Raw genomic sequence first — 18,953 nt, forward strand, 5'->3', positions numbered from 1 at the left:
CTTTCGATGTTGTTTTCCTTGTTCGCAAGCTGCACACAAAGAATCATTATCAAATTTTAGTACTGGTAACCCTCGAACTAAATCATCAGTTACAAGTTTATTTAGATTTCGAAAGTTCAAATGTGACAATCTTCTATGCCAAAGCCAGCTAAGATCATTGGATGCTTTTGATAGTAAACACACAGCTGGTTTTCCCACAATCGGTTTGATGTCCAGTGTAAACATATCACCATATCTTTTGGATTTGAGGAGTATTTCATTCGTCTTTGCATTTGAAATGATACTTCCTTCTTCATTAAATACCACTTGATTTCCAGTACCTACAACAAGTTGTGACACACTTATCAAATTATGTTGAAGTCCTTCAACATAGGCCACTCTGTTTACTGTGAAGTTTCCATTTGTGACTTTCCCATATCCTTTCACTTGGCACTTGTGATTATTTCCAAATTTGACTACTCCATCATTTTCCAAGCTTCTGTAATCTCGCAAATTTTCCTTTCTTCCAGTCATATGACGAGAGCAACCACTATCAATGTACCATTTCATATCATATTGCTCGTCACATATCACCTGCATTTATTGGAAAAATTTAGGAACCCAAGACTTTTTGGGCCCATCATTAGTAGAATGAAACAAATTTCTGGAATTTAAAAACCATGTTTTCACTTTGTTTGTAACAGAATCCATTATATCAATATCATCAGTTCTAGATTTTGAAATATAGTCATTCAATAATTTTGGATTTCCATTAATTGTAATCTTATCCTTCACAACATTCGCATTTTTGATAATTGGTTTCCATTTTTGAACTGGAACTTGCGAATTATGAGATGATGCACTAGCAATTGAAGAATTATTTGTGAACTTATCAAATGCACTTTTGATTTGTTCTTTTGAAAACTTCTCACTTTGATATTTCTTTCCTTTTCCTTCAAACCAATGATTGATCATACTTATATCAGATTTTCCTTTTGTGTATGAAAGTTTGGTTGGTTTTGATATTGAAGGATTTGGAAAATTTGGTTGTTTTGGTGAAAATTTCATTTTGGCTTGAGTTGAGTTCTTCAAACTTGATGAAGCATTCGTGAATTTGCCAACATTTTGAAACTTTTGATTATTTGCAAATTTTTGCGAATTCTCAAATTTTCGATTGTTGTCATATTTGCGAATATATGGAACCTTGTCAACAGAATTTATTTGTTTATGAAAACTTGATGATGTTTTTGAAATTTGTTCTTTTTCATCTCTTGATTTTTCATTAGACACAACTTGCCAGAATATTGCTTTTCTTTTTGAAACATTATTTTCTGTTGAATAGTTTCCAACCATCAATTTGAATTCATGAGAATTTAGTTTCACTTCAACCTTTGGGTTTTCATCTTTTTCAAAAATTTTGTTTGATTTTTCACCTTTAACCACCCATTTTTGTTTTGATTTTTGTTTTTGAAACACATAAGGATTTTGGGTTAAATTGTTTTCTTCTGTGTTTTGATTTGCGAAAAAACCTTCAGTCGTGGACTTTTGATTATCTTTTTCAATCATTTTATTGAACTCAGGATGAAATTTCTCAACATTTCCAGTAGTGACAAAAACTTGATTTGAAAAAATGGTTTTACCAGTACATACAAAATTTGGATATACCACTGTGTTGGTTTCCAAATAATGTGCGCCTTTGTCATTTAAAATTTTGTCAAATTCTTTTGTATTTTCAAACACTTGATCAACCACAACCCTTTGAGGTGTTTCATTTGAAACTTTCTTTTCTTCTTTATTTACATCTGTGTCATCATATTTCCAGCTTTCAACTTCCACATTATCAAACTTACAATGTTGCGAAGTTGAAGGTTTATCAATTTTATCCTCTACTATTGAATCAACTATTATTTCTTTACCTTTGATCTTAGATGTGATATTAATGATTGACAATTGAGAACAATCAACCTCTTCTTCCTCTTCTATCTCACTGATTTCACTTACATTATCAGAATTTTCGTCAATATCAGCATAATTCAACTGTGAGTCAAGAGTTGAGTTTTCAGTTTTCTTTATGATTTTCACTTGTTCACTCTTTGTCAAACTTTCATTGACAATGTTAACCAACTCATCAGCATTCAGAAATTCATCAATTTTGACAATACCATAAGAATATCTATCATCAGGTATTTTGTCAAATTGAGCAATTGTGCTTTCGCAATCATAAGAAACAACATCAACTTTTTCACGTTCATACTCAAGAAAAGGTAAAAGTTTCCTATGTTGTTCTTTGCTAATATCAGAAGAATGATGTAAAGCTGTTAATTTTGCATATAGTCGTTTTGCAGAATTACAATATATGTTTCTTTGTGCTAGTAATAACCTAACATCGTTAGTAAGATTATTCCTATCACAATCTATATTTTTGACTTGCAATTCCAATTTCTCAACTCTGCTCTTCTTTATTTCTAAATCTCTTCGTGTCTCACTAAGTTGCACATTTAATTTCTTAGCTTCATTACTAGCAGACACAATAACAGAATCAAAATAAGCCACAGTATCATCAAATGAAACAATTTCAACATCATAAGCAGATAAAGGAATATTAAAAGATTCAAGAATTGCACGTACCTTGGTTGTCATGGGTGACTTGTCAGTGGATTTAGACACAAAACATCTCCCTGAAATGTTCTCTTCGCAATCCTCAAAACTTGCGAACATTGCTCCATGTGTGGGATGCCTCATTTCCTCATCATCAGATCCAGAAGACCAGATCTGATAAGTTCCACTTTCTTCTTTAGCAGTTTCTCCCTTAGCAACTAATGACACTCCTTTGGTCTTAGCACGTAATTCTTCAATCTTCTCGGAGTAGTATGCTTCATCTTTGACTTTTTCTTTCTTCTCTTCTTTCTTTCGCAACATGCAGTCAGCTGCGAAATGATTCGCACCATTGCAATAATGAAAATAAATTCCTGAATCACCTTTCAACTTTTTCTCTTCATTCACATTTTTCTGTTTTTCATCAATTTTCTCCATTTTCTTCCTCTCTTCCCCTCCAGTTCTTGTGACAACATTTTTCGCATCACTATTCTTTCCTTTTGGATTAAAAGGCTTTTTGAAAAACTTTTTAACTCTGTTGTTTGAATAGAATGCTACAGCTTCATCATCAGAGTTCATCAAAAATCCTTCTTCATCTGAACCATCTTTTTCATCAGTTTCTGATACCTTTGAAACAAGAGCCAAAGGTCCACCAATCGCTAGTTTTGATTCTTCATACATTTCTGAGACCTCACATTCATGTGTTTTCAGTTGATTGTAGAGATCATTCAATGTAGTTGTATCAAAACTTTGTTGATTCTTAATCATCATGCTCACACTTCGCCATTCCTTGCAAAGACCCATAATGAAAGTTAAATTGAATTCCATGAGAGATCTAGTGATACCATACCTATTGCAGCGAAACATAAGCTCATTCAGACGATCATAGTAACTTTTGAGAGTTTCTGCATCCTTTTGTCTGAATTCCTTCAGTTCAACCAGACATTGCTTCACAGAATTGATCTTCGTCTTTTCGCTACCTTGATACTTTTCTTTTAGAGTATTCCAGATGTCTTTTTCTGTTTTACAACTACGAATGTAATTGTAAACCACAGGAGGTAGAGCACCTCTTAGTTCCCTCATGCACCTCTTTTCATTATTCTTCAGTCGTTTTCGTTGTTCTTCAACATCAGGAGATGCAGTGGATGATCCAATTTGTTGAACATTAGCAGGAGCTTGTACTGTTCCATCGATGCAATTCCAAAGTTCTTCATCAATTCCATTTAAGTAATCTTCCATTCTATCAGCCCACAGATCATAGTATTCTGGAATCAACATCGGAATTTTGGTTGAGGAACCAAGCAAGTGAGAGAAAGAAGTCATTGTATTCATGTTGAAATTCGCCATTGATGAACACAGAAAATATCTGAAAACTTGAAGACTTGATGAATTTCAGAATTCAATCAAATGAATTGATCAAAAATCACTAATCGATTACTCGACTTAACAATTCAAATACAGAATCGATTCAAATCTGAAGATCAAAAGTGATTTTCAAAACCAAAAATGCGCGGAAAGTTTTGAGTTTATTTTGCAACTCAAAAAGTAAATGATTCTTATATGAAAATCAGATCTAAGCAGTTTGAATCATGCTCTGATACCAATTGATGAGAATTGTTGTAGAGAATTAAGAAAAGAAACAATAGATTTTAATGATGAAAGATGATGAACACACGGAGTAAATATTAATCAGATCTCATTTTCATTAAGACTGATTACCAAATAAGTTGAAGAGAGATTTCGTGTTTTTCTATTATCACTCTACTTCAAGCCTAATTCCCTATTTATAGGGAACATACAAAAAATATACTAAGTTTATACATTTACACTTCGCATACAAAATTGACTTAGTAAAATAACATATAAATGCGAAACATTACAATACACACTATTCGACTTTTTACAACATACATCTACAAGTCCACAGCCAACTTATTGGGGAAAGACGCACCCAACATAATCAACCTATCAATGTGTAATTTCATCCCTAGGACGTGAGCACACACGGGTTTACCATCTTCATGTTCCATTGCCAATAGGGTTTCGGTGATCTTGAACCTTTCAAATCGTTGATCTTGTGGGTCAGGGAGAACAACGGGAGGAGGAGGAGGAAGTAAAATCAAGCTAGTCCACATTGATCCTTCACTTCGGAACAAGCTTTCACTTTCAACAGGAATACCTTTTCCTTGGATCCGGGAAGACCACGGTTAGAATCAGACATCTACAAAACAGGAGAAATTTCAAGTTAGTTGATTGAATCCTTAATGAAACACCCAAATGAGACATTAAGGCTAGGATCCAACAACATTATTTACACATTAGAAGAGGGATGCCGTAATCCAACATGCAAATAATTCGGAGGTAAGTGAATCACGATTCACTAATTCTTCACCATGAAAAACATAAAGGCTTAAGTTTTAAATGTATTAAGAATTCCTAGATTTCCTTTGAGATTCATTGAACTTTTCAATGGCATGTTTAAATCTCGATATGCCCCTCTCGTTTGTGACTGGGATGCCGAGGATCACAAAGTGGGTGTGAATAACCATGCAAATCTACATGGTGCCCTCATTGTTACAGTCACCAATTCAATGTGCCAGTAAGCCACACACGCTCTATCGAACTATGACAAACATTGAATCACCCTTTTCCACCTTTGCTTAGAACCCAATTAGTATGTCGGTTAACCACACGCACTCCACTAACGTCCTAACAAGGGTACAAAGTGTAATTTCATGGGATTGCATCAATTTCACTTTTGCCTAAAGTAACTAGGATTGGGAATTTGTAAAAACGTTTAGTTACTTTACATAGATTCATTATACTTATTAATGAAGAAATGATTACCCTATCCTACCCGTTCGGCTAACGACCCTCCACCAATCAAGGAAGCGGTGGGTAAGAGTGGATACCCATTAAAGGACCATTTTTCAGGCCATAACCTTATACCCCCTTATAGATCGGCTTCGTGAATGAGGCCTACTAACAGTAACACTAGCATTTTAGTTATACATATATAATATTAGACTTTTAATGTTATATATCGTATAAGGGTGTATTTTACACTTTTAAAATACTAGGTGGTTTATATTTTATAAATTACACTTTTAATAAGATATAAACCATATCATTATGGATTTATTAACTCTCTTTTAATTATACACTTAATTAATTTAATAAAACCATAAGGATGTAATTTGAACTTTTCAAAAATTAGGGTTTTAGAATTTAACATTTTTCAAAATTAAACTTTTAATCAAACAATTTAAATTCCAAAACTTGAGGGCAAGTTTTTGAAACTTTTCAAAACAATTAAGTTTTAATCTCACTTTAAAATTTTCGAATTTAAGACTATTTAAATTAAAATTTTAAATATTAAAACTCTTGATTTAATAATTATATTGAACTAAACTATTAATTTAAATTATTAAATCATAAGGGATTATCTAAATCATAAAGGATAATTACAAATTAAACAATTAATTTATCCTAATTCTTTTAATCCTTCTAAATTTCGAAAATCATGGGATAGGATAATTCAAAATATTTAATTACCATATATAACCATTAAAGGATAATTACAAGATATGGGATAATCTAAATCCCTAAAATTTAGGATCTTATCTTGGGGAGGAGGCTAATTTCGAAAATCATAGGGTTTTGCAAACCCTAGATTTTGAAATCTTGAGGCTTAAGGAAAGGATTTGAAAACCCTTTCAAAGTTTCGCAAATTAGGGTATAGAAACCCTAATCTCGAAATTTCTAGCCTCCTAGGGTTTATTGGCTATAAACCCTAATATGTCAAGTTCATACAATTGTATAATACTAACTGAAAACAAGTTAACCAAAGGCTCTGATACCACTGATGGGTTTTTTACAAACAATCCTATGTGTGCTTGCAACCCTAGATTTGGATATATGTTTTCACTATTAGATATACAACATTATGAACACACAAAGAAACCCTAATATGCCCTAGTATTTTCGAAATACACATAGAAGATTAGATCACATACCTCGTTTTGTTATATTGCAATAACAACTCAAATCTTCAAACTCTAAGTCTTGAAAGCAAGTACCTCTAATGGCTCACAAACACCAAGAGCAAATGGAGAGGCAATAGAGAGAGGGAGGAGCTATAAAATCGGCCCTAAGAACCCTTTTAGAAGGCATGGACGAATTCTTATGGCCTTAGGGGTCTTTATATAGGTGTAGAGATTAGGGTTTCAGTCTTTATCCTTATCTAGTTTCTTGCCCACCAAGCAATCATAAGATAAGCCTTGAAAACCCTTATCCTTTATCCTTTGGACGATTTCAAGGATATATTATCCCTTGAATTCGTCCAATCCATATCAAGGATAACCATACCCTATTTTGTAACTATCACATAATTACAATTCAGCCCCTCTAGTTTAATTAATTACAGTTGATCACAAAATTAATTCTTAATTAATTATTGATCAATACTAATTAAACAAATATGATTTCTCCTTTAATATATTATTCTTATAACATATTAATAAATCATAATAATCTCTTTCTCTATTATTTCTCCAGTCAAGTTGCTTTAGTGAAGGCAACCCAAACGGATCATGCACAATTGGGTCAAGTACTTACCAAATATGGTTACGGGCTTAGACACTAATCCAACATCACTTGCATAAGCACAAAATAATGTACAAATATGGAAGAACCATAAAAGGCAACAATTCTTTATTTTTTTGGATTCGTTGAATTTTATAAAAAAGAGCTGACTAGAGTATAACAAAAAACAAAGAAACAATTAAGTTATATGAGGGTTTAACTTCCACACATTTTGATTCACCACAGTCTTACACGGTTTTTATGACAAAACCAATTAAAGGAAAAAGAAACTACATAATCAAACAATTGGTCTTTTCGATATTTGTTGTTCCCGAAACCACTGCATTTCTATAAGTTAACAAAACCCAAATCAAGATCACTGCAACCGTATCCAAAATCGATCTCCTGCAATTCAGCCACTCGTCATTGGCTTGAAGTCGATCGACTGAAACATCTCATGGAATTACCAAATGCATGGATGGGATCTTCCACCCATCTCCCAAACTTATTCCACAACTAAACCATAACATCACATCGAAACAACAACCGATCCATATCTTTGGTATACAAAGTAGAAGATGGTGACAACAAAGACTCCACCTAAAACCTTTTACGATCCAAATTACATCTCGTAGGCAAACAATTAAAATGAACACTCCATCCAAATACATTGATCTTAATCGGAAAAACCTACTCCACTATGTCGAAGAACCAACTGCTCCAAATAACATCTAGCGGAACTACCCCCCCTCTCCCTCGATTAGCTAGTGAAACAAAAGCTTCACAAGAAAATCAAAGTTAGAGTGACTATCATACAACCTATATTTCCTATACTTCAAGTCTATAAAGAGTGTTATGGTAAGTCCACAACACCCAAATCAAAGTCACACAAACCGTGTCCGTAATTAACCGACGAAAATAAGTCATAGGATGACTATACACCCAAATCAACAATTTTGCCACCGCCCCCAAAAGTATGGAATCAAAACACCAAGCCAAAAGGCAACCTTATCCCACAGCTACATCGCTAACTCGCCAAAAAAATATGAGAATCAATTTCTGGAATAATTCGACAACATGTGCATAACATAGAGTCCATCTTGATACCATGATTATCAAGGTTACTTCTCGTAGTGATTCATACTAAGCCTCCACAAGAAGATATTTACCTCAATCAGAACGAACTGATTCCGCGAAGTTATCGAATCACTACTTGAAAGACATCCAACATCAACATGATTTCTAACCGACCTCACAAAAAAACTACCAGAGGAATCTAAACCCTAAATCCATGAATCCACCTGAGGCTCGAAATGAACTGTGTCTAAGACCGTCATCATCATCTCCAACTGCTCGGCCTCAACACCACCCTCCTCTGTCACTACCATTATAACCCTCATCCACACCTCGACCCCATATTTACTCACCATGCAATCAAACTATTAGGAAAGTACGTAAAACCTCCAAAGTTGCCTCTTAAAGGCTTCATCACCAGATCAAATCTCCAACCTAAAACTACTAGACACTTCATTACCAACATCCCTCCTAATTGATTGTCGGTAAATGAGACCCATATCATGTAAACCCGCCACCATCTTAGTGATGTTTAACCAAACACAACCTAACAAGTGTCGGTTTACCTGTGTACCAAGTGTTCCATCCTTATTGTAGCAACTCTTAATAAGCCTAACCCAAAGAATAACTTTGTTTTTATTGATTTCATTTAGTTAGTAAACCACATGATTTTCTATTATAGATTCGGCATGTGTTTGTGGTGTAACAATAACAAAATACATTGATTTTTGTGATAAAAAAAATGGAAGATAAATGATTAAATAATGGGCTACAAGTGTCGAGACTTTGATTATAGAATTCGAGAGTGTTTTAATCAAATGAAACCAATTGAAATGAGTATTTAAGTGATACTGGTGTTAGGGTAAGGTTTTATAAAATCTAAAAACATTCGAAGTTATGGAGATTGTACAATTCCATGGTACATACCTTACATGATCCTTTGAAACACTTTGGAGAAGATGGTTTGATGTATAAATTAAGCTAATTATAAAAAAAAAATAAGTAATAATATCTTGCTTTTAACTAAGCATCGCGTCCTTCTTCTTTTCGTACACATCCTTATTTGAATCACCCATTGATGTAGTTGATATTCTACTATGCATTGGTGAGCCAACAACATACTCACTAAAGAGAATGAGGGTTGAAGACTTGATTGAGTATACAAATCATATAATTTTTTAACGACAAATCTAATATACTCCTAAACTATTCATGAATCCATGTATGTCATAAAACGGGACTTGAACCCTCGACTTTAATGATAGGACAACACCCGATACTGCTGGACTAAAAATCTTTTGGTAGAAATCACATAATTGGACTGAAGACTTGAAGAAAACGATTGAGAATTTATAAGAGCAACAAATACCATCTATCTTATTAAAAGAATAAAAGCCTAGCATAAATGTGTCGTGGAGAGACGAAGAGTTGTAGTCATTGGAACCGGAGGTCAATTGAGTTTTCAAAGGACAATTAAAGATGGCGTTTAAGTAACAAATAAATGTAAAAAAATAGTTAATTTAATATAGTACTTAATAATATATATAACTCATATTATTTTCGTGTCCTTATCATTTTATTATTGTGTCGTTATGATTTTCTTTTCATGTTGCTATCAAGTTAAATTATGTGTCAGATTTTAAATATGAACATGATGTTGTGTTTTTATACACAACATAAACACGAATTCGAATTCCATGTTCATCACAACTTTATTTCATATTAGATATCTTTATCGTGTCATACCAACGTTTGTCACCCCAAGCTAAATGAGTGTTTTTAACCGCTAACATTCCAAACGTAAAAACCCTAACTAAACAAAGTATCTTTTAACCGCTAACATTCCAAACATAAAAAGAATAATCTTTGTTTTTTGTCATTATCTATTAAAAAATGAAGAGATAAAAAATAATATCAAAATTTATGGACTTTTCAATAACCACCTTCAAGAAAATAACCATTAAATTAGCACATTGGTATTGCATCGGGGGTGGTGTCTGACATTTAGATAACTTTTTAATAAGTTCAAATACAAAACTTAATCCAATAAAAAAATACGTGACATTAATCAATATCATTTTCTTTAAAAGATAAGTCATTGGTGTGGTTTTGATAGCTCTTTGTTGAGTTCAGTCCAAGGGTTTCATTCTTTCATAGAATCAATTAATTTGACTTCAACAAAAACAAATGGTTCTTAAGGCCATCCTTCGCACAACTTGGTGGTCTATTTGAAAATTCATAAACAAATGCATGTTTAATACAACGAGACCCAAACAAGGTAGAATGTTTGATGGTATTGTTTCCTTTACTTTTAATTAGGTGGTGCATTCTAAGCATAAACTTCACATTAGTTGTAATTTCAAAACCCCATTTTGAACATTTCGATTTAACTATTTTTATTTTGGCTATAACTCATTGCTAGTCTTCCAGTTTTTTATTTATTCAGTCATTCTAAAAAAAAGAATGAAATATTAACTTTCAATAAAAGAATCAAAGAAGTTAATTTAGAATAACTTTTCTATAATGTTTCTTATCTTGTAGTTTATAAAAGTAACTAGTAATTGAATACACGTTTTGCCGCAGAGTTTTACATGTTTTTGTTGCGTATTAAAAAAGTAAAGGAAGGAAAATGATATATATATATATATATATATATATATATATATATATATATATACACACACACACACACACACATTATGTGAGCGGAGATAAACATGAAAGTTTAGAAAATGAAGGGTTGAAAGTGACAATTTACAAAGTTGAAGGTGGAGGGGTGAAAATGTTATTTTAAAGAAGTAAAAGAATGCAAAATATCATTTTACAAAATAGAGAGGTTGCAAGTGACGACTTATAAAAAGTTGAAAGATTAAACTTAAACTTTCCGCATTAACATATTTATATCTATATCTATATCTATCATATCATACTATATTATAAATGAAACATTTTTCTTTCATCACGTTCATTTGAAACCCCCATTTATTTTTTTTCATTCACCACATTCATTTGAAACTCCCATTACTTTTCATTTTCTTTCTAATAATAATTATAAGTTGGTTAATAAGGTTAAATAAATATCAATCCTAAAGTGTAATCATATATAAACTAAATTTCAATATTAAAATAATATCTTTACTTTTACTTATTAAGTGATTTTTTTTAACTTTTAACATATTATACTTAATTTATTAGTTTTTCTATATTGTTGGATGTAAACCATTATCATTTTAAAGATACAATTTTGGAACAATTTGTATTAAATACATAATTTATTAATTTGAATATAATTTGAATATAACATTACAGGGTCAACTTAAATATAAATTTTAGTTTAACTTAAAAAACTCAAATAATATTTTGTAAATTGTTAAAAGTGATTAATTGTAGTGTTTTTCTAATAATGATTATAAGTTGGTTAATAAAGCTAAATAAATATCAAACCTAAAGTGTAATCATAAATATACTAATTTTCAATTTTAAATTAATTTTTTTACTTCTACTTATAAAGCTATATTCTTAAATTTTAACATATTATACTTAATTTATTACATTTAATATGTTGTTTTATGTAAACCATTATCGATTTAAAGCTACAACTTTTGAACAGTTGGGACAAAATACTTAAATTGTTATTTTAAATATAACATTACAATATCAACTTAAATATAAATTTCAGTTCTATCTAAAAACCAAAGAATATTTTGTAAATAGTTAAAGTTGATAAATTATAGTGATAAATGCAAAAACTAAATTGTAATCTCAATTTAACTAAAATATTTCCTAAAAATATTTTTATAATCGTTAAAAGTTTTCAAATAAGTAGCTTAAAATAACTTACAATAACAATACTTAAAAATAACTCTATGTAAATGAATATATTGTTATCTTTAAAATCAAAAAACAATGTTTGAAGTTTTAAATAGTTATAATGATAGAAATTAAAACATCAAGTAAATAAATTTTAAAAAAATTAATTAACAATAACAACAACTATAAATAACATTAAACCATATATTATATTTAATTTTATTCATGTGTAACTCGTAGGAAGAAGTTATTCAAACGACTGAGATTATGCAATGATAATAAATATATATATTATAATATAATTTAAAATAATCAATATATTATATCAGTTTAGTATACGAATTATTATATCAAATTTAACAACAACGTTATTGTTATATTAAAAAAACATATATTTGTAAAGACTTCAACTATATAGGTGTTTCTGCGCAACGCGCAGGCATTCGCCTATCTATCTTATAAAGCTAGCATTTTTCCTTGAACATCATGCATTTGAAACTCCCAAGGCTTTTTAACTTATATTTTTACTCAAACCATATTCATTTGAAATCTCCTATTTGAATGAATATCACTCGAAAGTCTCTTAATAATGATTAACTATTATAAGGTTTTATAACTTCTATAATATGCTTAATAAACAATTAATTAATCGTCTACTATAAAAGGGTGAATCTATTTAAGTAGACACACATATACAAATAACAGACAAAATTCACAAAGAAAACAAGTTTAAAAGTTTTTGTGTTGGTTTGAGGGCTTTGAACCATTTTCGAGCCATGTTATTATGATAAAGTTTTTAATTTGTAGGTTTTATAAACTAATTCTTTATATATATATATATATATATATATATATATATATATATATATATATATATATATATATATGGTTAGGTTATTTTGTTTTTACTAAGTATTGTGTGCCAGAATGCACAGATCTGGACCAACGGATGAAATTAATCAATGAACATGATTTGAGAGTGTATGATATTACAATGGGGTAACATGTACCATATAATCACACAATTTTTAGCAAAAGGGTATTTTGGACAATTAACTACATTTATAAAAGGAAATTTTCGAATTTTTAGGGATGACTAATTCTCCTAATTTAAAAAAATCTGAATTTTTTAATTAATTCAATTTCAATTTTTACCGATTTTATTCTGTCAGAATATTTTTTGTTATAATGATGCTCTTTCAGAATTTTATTCTAATAGAATATTATTGAATAAAAACAAAATTCTTGAATCAGATGTTGAAAAATAACAAACATTCTAATATATTCTTATACATTCGAACTTAAATACAAATTCATACATATTCTTACAAACTAAAATCCTTATACATTTTAAATATAGTTATACATATTCTAACAGAATATCCACTTGATCTTCGCATATATACTTGTTGTTGAACTCGATTCCAAATATTTCTCTTGTATGATCAATATTGAATTCTTCTCCATGCAATTCTAAAAGAATAAGATATATTACTAGTTTGTATTACTTAGTATTACCTGTTAAACAAATATATTTGTTGTTAACAAACATTCTCGAAAGACATTCTAACAGAATGCATTTATATAAATAAATTCTGACTGAATACATTACAAAATGCACTTAAATACCATTCAAACATTCTCAAAAAACTTTCTAACATAATGCGTTTAGATAAATAAATTCTGACATAATGCATTACAGAATGCACTTAAATAACTTTTTTTGCAATCAAAATCCACTTTGCCAATATCCATGTGAATTTTAGAACCATGTGAATTTTAGTAAAATGGTTTCCTATCTACAACCATTAAAATCTATCTTTGATAAAAAGTTATATTCTATGAGAATGTCATAAAATCAAATTCTAGGCATTTACAATATGTGAGAATTCTGCCATGAAAACAAAATTCTAGGTATATTCAGCAATCAGCATAGATATGGACATACCTTTAGAGGCTTAAAAGGATAATTAGCAGGAATTCAGGAAATGTTATGTGAAGAAAGTATATTCCTCCATCATAAGGCGTTCCTACAAGAAATTAAAAAAGAACAACAAACAAACAAAATCAACATAAAGTTCCAAGACATTTGAAGTTGTTCTCTTAAGCATTTGATCGAACACCTTTCCCTCATCACATGCTAAATCATTAGCAGGTTTCTTTAAGGCTTTAGACCATGGCTGAACACAGTTATAGGGTTCATGACTCCCTTATTCACAGGGATTTGTCCACCATATAGGCTAATTATCGGGGTAAAATCAAATGAAGCAAAAGCTAATGAACATACGAAGCCTACTTACCTCAAAATCGACACCACCGGACACCTCTTTCATATTCCTACTCGATTTCAGCCTCATTTCCCTTCATCCTCTTCTCTTCCGATTGCACAGCCCCTCCCCTCCAGATTTCTCTTTCTCGGCCGATAGCAAAAAAGGAACCAACGCAACACGTCCTCACAAAATGGACTTGGACGACTAGGGTTAGTTTAGGGCCTTTTATGGTAACTGTTCCATTAATTAAGGAGTTTTCTATCTATATAAGAGAATTATTTTTGGTTTAATAAATGAAGGTGATGTAAAGTTACAAAATTACCCTTATATTATTTTTTAATAATTTTATTATTCCTAAATTCCTATTGGTGCATTTATGCACACTATAGTTGCTAAAAACATTTGAACCTAGCTCTCTCTCTCTCTCTCTATATATATATATATATATATATATATATATATATATATTCTAGGTTTAAGTATTCTTTTAAGACAATCATTGTATGTTGTGGTTGAAATTTTAATGTAAATTAGATTATATTCATATTATCGATCGTATGTTATGGAATGTGATATCTATAGTATTCAATTAGATATTATATATATGTTTTTATATTTGTGTTGCTTCAAAGAAATAATTAATTAAAAATCATGGATATGTCATATTATCCATGTAAGTCTCTTCTAAAATGCAAATTGTTTATCTTATCACTTTATATTTTAGTATATGTTTTACATTTTAATAATAATAGTAAGTGTTTTTTAAAAGCTTTCTTTCACTTATTAATAATAATAAATGGCAAATTATAAAAATCATGGATATTTTATATTATCCATAAAAGTCTCTTTTGAAATGCAAGTTGTCAATCTTATCACTTTATTATTTAGTATATGTTTCATATTTGAATAATAATATTAAGTGTTTCTTAAAAGTCTTTTTTAAATTATAAATAATAATAAGTGGTATAAAATTCGAACATTAATTTTAAATGATAATGACATCAAATTAAAAATTATGTAACGTTAGTTAGAAATAAATTGTACTCTAAATGATAATCATTATTGAAATTAGAAAATAATTGCACAAGTAAAATTTTTTAAATTAATCAATCATAACATTTGTTATAAATAATACTAAATAGATAATTATGTATAATTCTATTAGCGAGGAAGGCGGGTTGATGTCAATGAATAATACTGTTCAAATAGTTAAGATTATATATGTATACACTAGTGTAAAAATATTATGTCAAAGTTAATGTCAATAAATAACCATTTTAAACATATATTTTTCAATATTTTAAAAATATATTTTTAACCTGCGCCACGCAACGCGCGGGAATTCGTCTAGTCTATATCTATATCTATATCTAATTATCTATATCTATATCTATATATCTTATAAAGCTAGCATTTTCCTTGAACCTCATACATTTGAAACTCCCATGTATTTTTTCCTTTTACCACATTCATTAGAAACTCCAATGACTTTTCAATTTCTTTCTAATAATAATTATAATTGGTTAATAAAGTTAAATAAATATCAAACCAAAAGTGTAATCATATGTAAACTAAATTTCAATATTAAAATAATATATTTACTTATACTTATAAAGTTATGTTTTTTAACTTTTAACATATTATACTTAATTTATTAGTGTTAATATATTGTTGGATGTAAATCATTATCATTTTAAAGATACAATTTTGGAAAAATTTGTATAAAATACTTAAAGTATTAATTTAAATATAACATTATAGGGTTAACTTAAATATAAATTTTAGTTTACCTTAAACAACCCAAAAAATATTTTGTAAATAATTAAAAGTAATAAATTGTAGTGTGTGACACCCAAGATCAGAAAGGCCAAGAAAAGGAAAGAAACCCTAAGTCAAGGAGTGGACTCGTCGAGCCCAGGGAGGAACTCGACGAGTCGGAGCGGGATCCGGGGGATCGAGTAAGTGACCAACTCGGCGAGTCGGCTCCTGAACTCGGCGAGTTGGGTCTGAACGAGGAAAACCCTAAATCCGGGACTTGGAGCCTACTTAAACGTCTCATTCTCCTCCCTAGGGTTCCTTTACTGCCTCTCTACCCCAGAACACTAAACCCTAGACACCATATCCGTTTTTGAGCTAGATCTTGACTTGAAGAGTGCATTAAAGCTTGGAGAAGGAAGAAAGACCTTGGAGGTGCAAGAAGGGACTGTAGATCCGGGATTGAGAAGACATTTCAGACCAATTGGAGGTAATAAGTTGTTGCTTGGACTCCCATTTGCACCTAGATCTATTCTTATGTGTGAATTTTGGACATTTTTGGCATGATAAGTAACCATTTCGAGCTAGAGGTCCAGATCTGAGGTTGCTACCTCAGATCCATGCTTGTTTTGGTCTAGAATCCCCTAAAGTATTTGCCCTTGGTATGTTGGAGAAGTATGTTTTCCATAAACCCTAGTTTGAATGTGTTTTGAGCTTAGATCTCTTTAGCTACACATAAAGTTTGCCACTTTACGTGAGGAATAGGCCTTAGAAGTATGGATCTATGAGTTGGAACCCCTGTTTGGCTCGAAAAGCCACTGCATGGATTAAGAGCTGTAGCGACTCGGCGAGTCACATGGGTGGACTCGACGAGTCGGATGAAGTTAGGCATGAACTCGGCGAGTTGGAAGAACAACTCGACGAGTTGGTTGAAGATTGCCTTGGGCTCGGCGAGTCTATTCTTGGACTCGGCGAGTCAGGTCGCGAAACCCCAAACCCTTCGAGTTGAGACTCGAATCAGTGAGTCGGGTGGAGACTCAGCGAGTTGGACAGGTCAGGACTCGGAAATAGTTGGACTCAGCGAGTCATGGACTGACTCGGCGAGTCGAGTCGCGAATAGAAAGACCTTGAGCAGATGAAATCGATGAGTCATTAGGTGGACTCGGCGAGTAGGGTTGACTGGGAAGGTTGACTTTGACCATAATTTTGACTTTGACCAGAGTTGACTTAGTTGACTTTTAGAGGACTGCCAGACTAAGTGTCATATTGATATTGGTGGCTCTGAGAGCTGGAGGAGCAGTGGCTCAGGGGATTGTCGATTAGCAGCCAGAGGATTATCGGCAGAGCTCAACAGTTCAGGTGAGTTTCATGCCAGTAGGAACGGGTCTAAGGCCACAATGCCGGCCCATTTAGTTAGTAGTAGTTTCCGGATTCTGGTCCGATGCAATAGTTAGTATGTTTGATGCCTTCGTGGATCAGACAGGATTTATGTGTTATGTGTTCCGGGCTACGCCCCGATGCAGTATGCAGTATATGTGTTATGTTAGCAGATACGTGTTTATGTTATGCTATGTTCAGACAGTTCCGGATTTTGGTCCGATGCAGCTAGTTCCGAACTCCGGTCCGATGCAGGGGACAAGGTCCCAGTCAGTTCCGGACTTCGGTCCGATGCAGTCAGTTCCGAACTTCGGTCCGATGCAGTCAGTTCCGGACTTCGGTCTGTTGCAGCTAGTTCCGGACTTCGGTCCGATGCAGTGGGCAAGGCCCAGTATGTGCTTTATTTGTTATTGTGTGGTATGTGGTAGTTTGGGGGAGCTCACTAAGCTTCATGCTTACGGTTTCAGTTTTGGTTTCAGGTACTCAGTTTTCAAAAGAGGAGCTCGGGAAGATTGCAGTGCACACACCATAGTCAGTTAGCCTGGGAATGTTTGACTCTGATAATGAGATTATGTTTCGAATTAATACTCGAAAAATTATGTTATGACTTATGATACGATTTTTATAATATGGTTTTAGTAATGTTTTTAAAGAAATTTTTAGTCGTGATTTTTGGGTTGTTACAAGTTGGTATCAGAGCCTTGGTTTGAGGGATTCGGACATACCCTTGGGCGTGTCTGAACTCAAACTAAGGGATTTGTATAAAGGTTTTCAAAAGGAAAAGACAGTTTTGTAAAAGAGTTTTGAAAAAGAAAACAGTTTTAGTAAAGCAAAAGGATTCAGAAAGAAAGGAGTTTTGGTAAGAGAAAAGGGTGTGGTGCATGCAATCAGCCGAGCTCAAGTAAGTATTCCCAAATTACCCATACAAGTTACGTTATGATTATCAATATCAGTATCAGTTTCAGTTTCAGTTTTAGTTTTAGTTTCAGCTTCAGTTTCAGTAGAACAACATGCTAGAATAGGACTAAGGATCTAGGATGATGCCTTATGTGTCTGCTTTATGTGTTTCAGCTTGATAAGAATTTCATTCTAGTAATGAGTAGATAGTAGTAGGATAGCCTGTGTAGGTTATGCCTGATAGTATGAGCTTAGCAATGTATGCTAGTACAGTTTCTTGTTATGAGAATAGTTTTGCCTGAGTATGTTTCCTTTATCCGAATGCTGCTTGCTTTGTGCTTTGTGGGACTCTGAGTGATGGGAGTTAGCCATTAGGTGAATACGTCACATCACATGTGAGCAGGATTGAATAATCTCAGAGTGTTGGATTTGGCCCTATTGCGCAACTCTTGTCTGAGTCCAACCGTTGTAGGGACGAGTCTTTTACTCGAAGGATTATCCGAGCCTCATTGCATGTGATGGTATTCAGGTGGTGGCTAATTGGCATTACAAGGAGGCCTTCAGCAGATGAGGACTGGTTGGGTGGAGTCAGAAGTTCCCTAGGACAAGCCT

Source organism: Lactuca sativa, chromosome 3 (genome assembly GCF_002870075.4).
Source record: "Lactuca sativa cultivar Salinas chromosome 3, Lsat_Salinas_v11, whole genome shotgun sequence".
Lineage (NCBI taxonomy): Eukaryota > Viridiplantae > Streptophyta > Magnoliopsida > Asterales > Asteraceae > Lactuca > Lactuca sativa.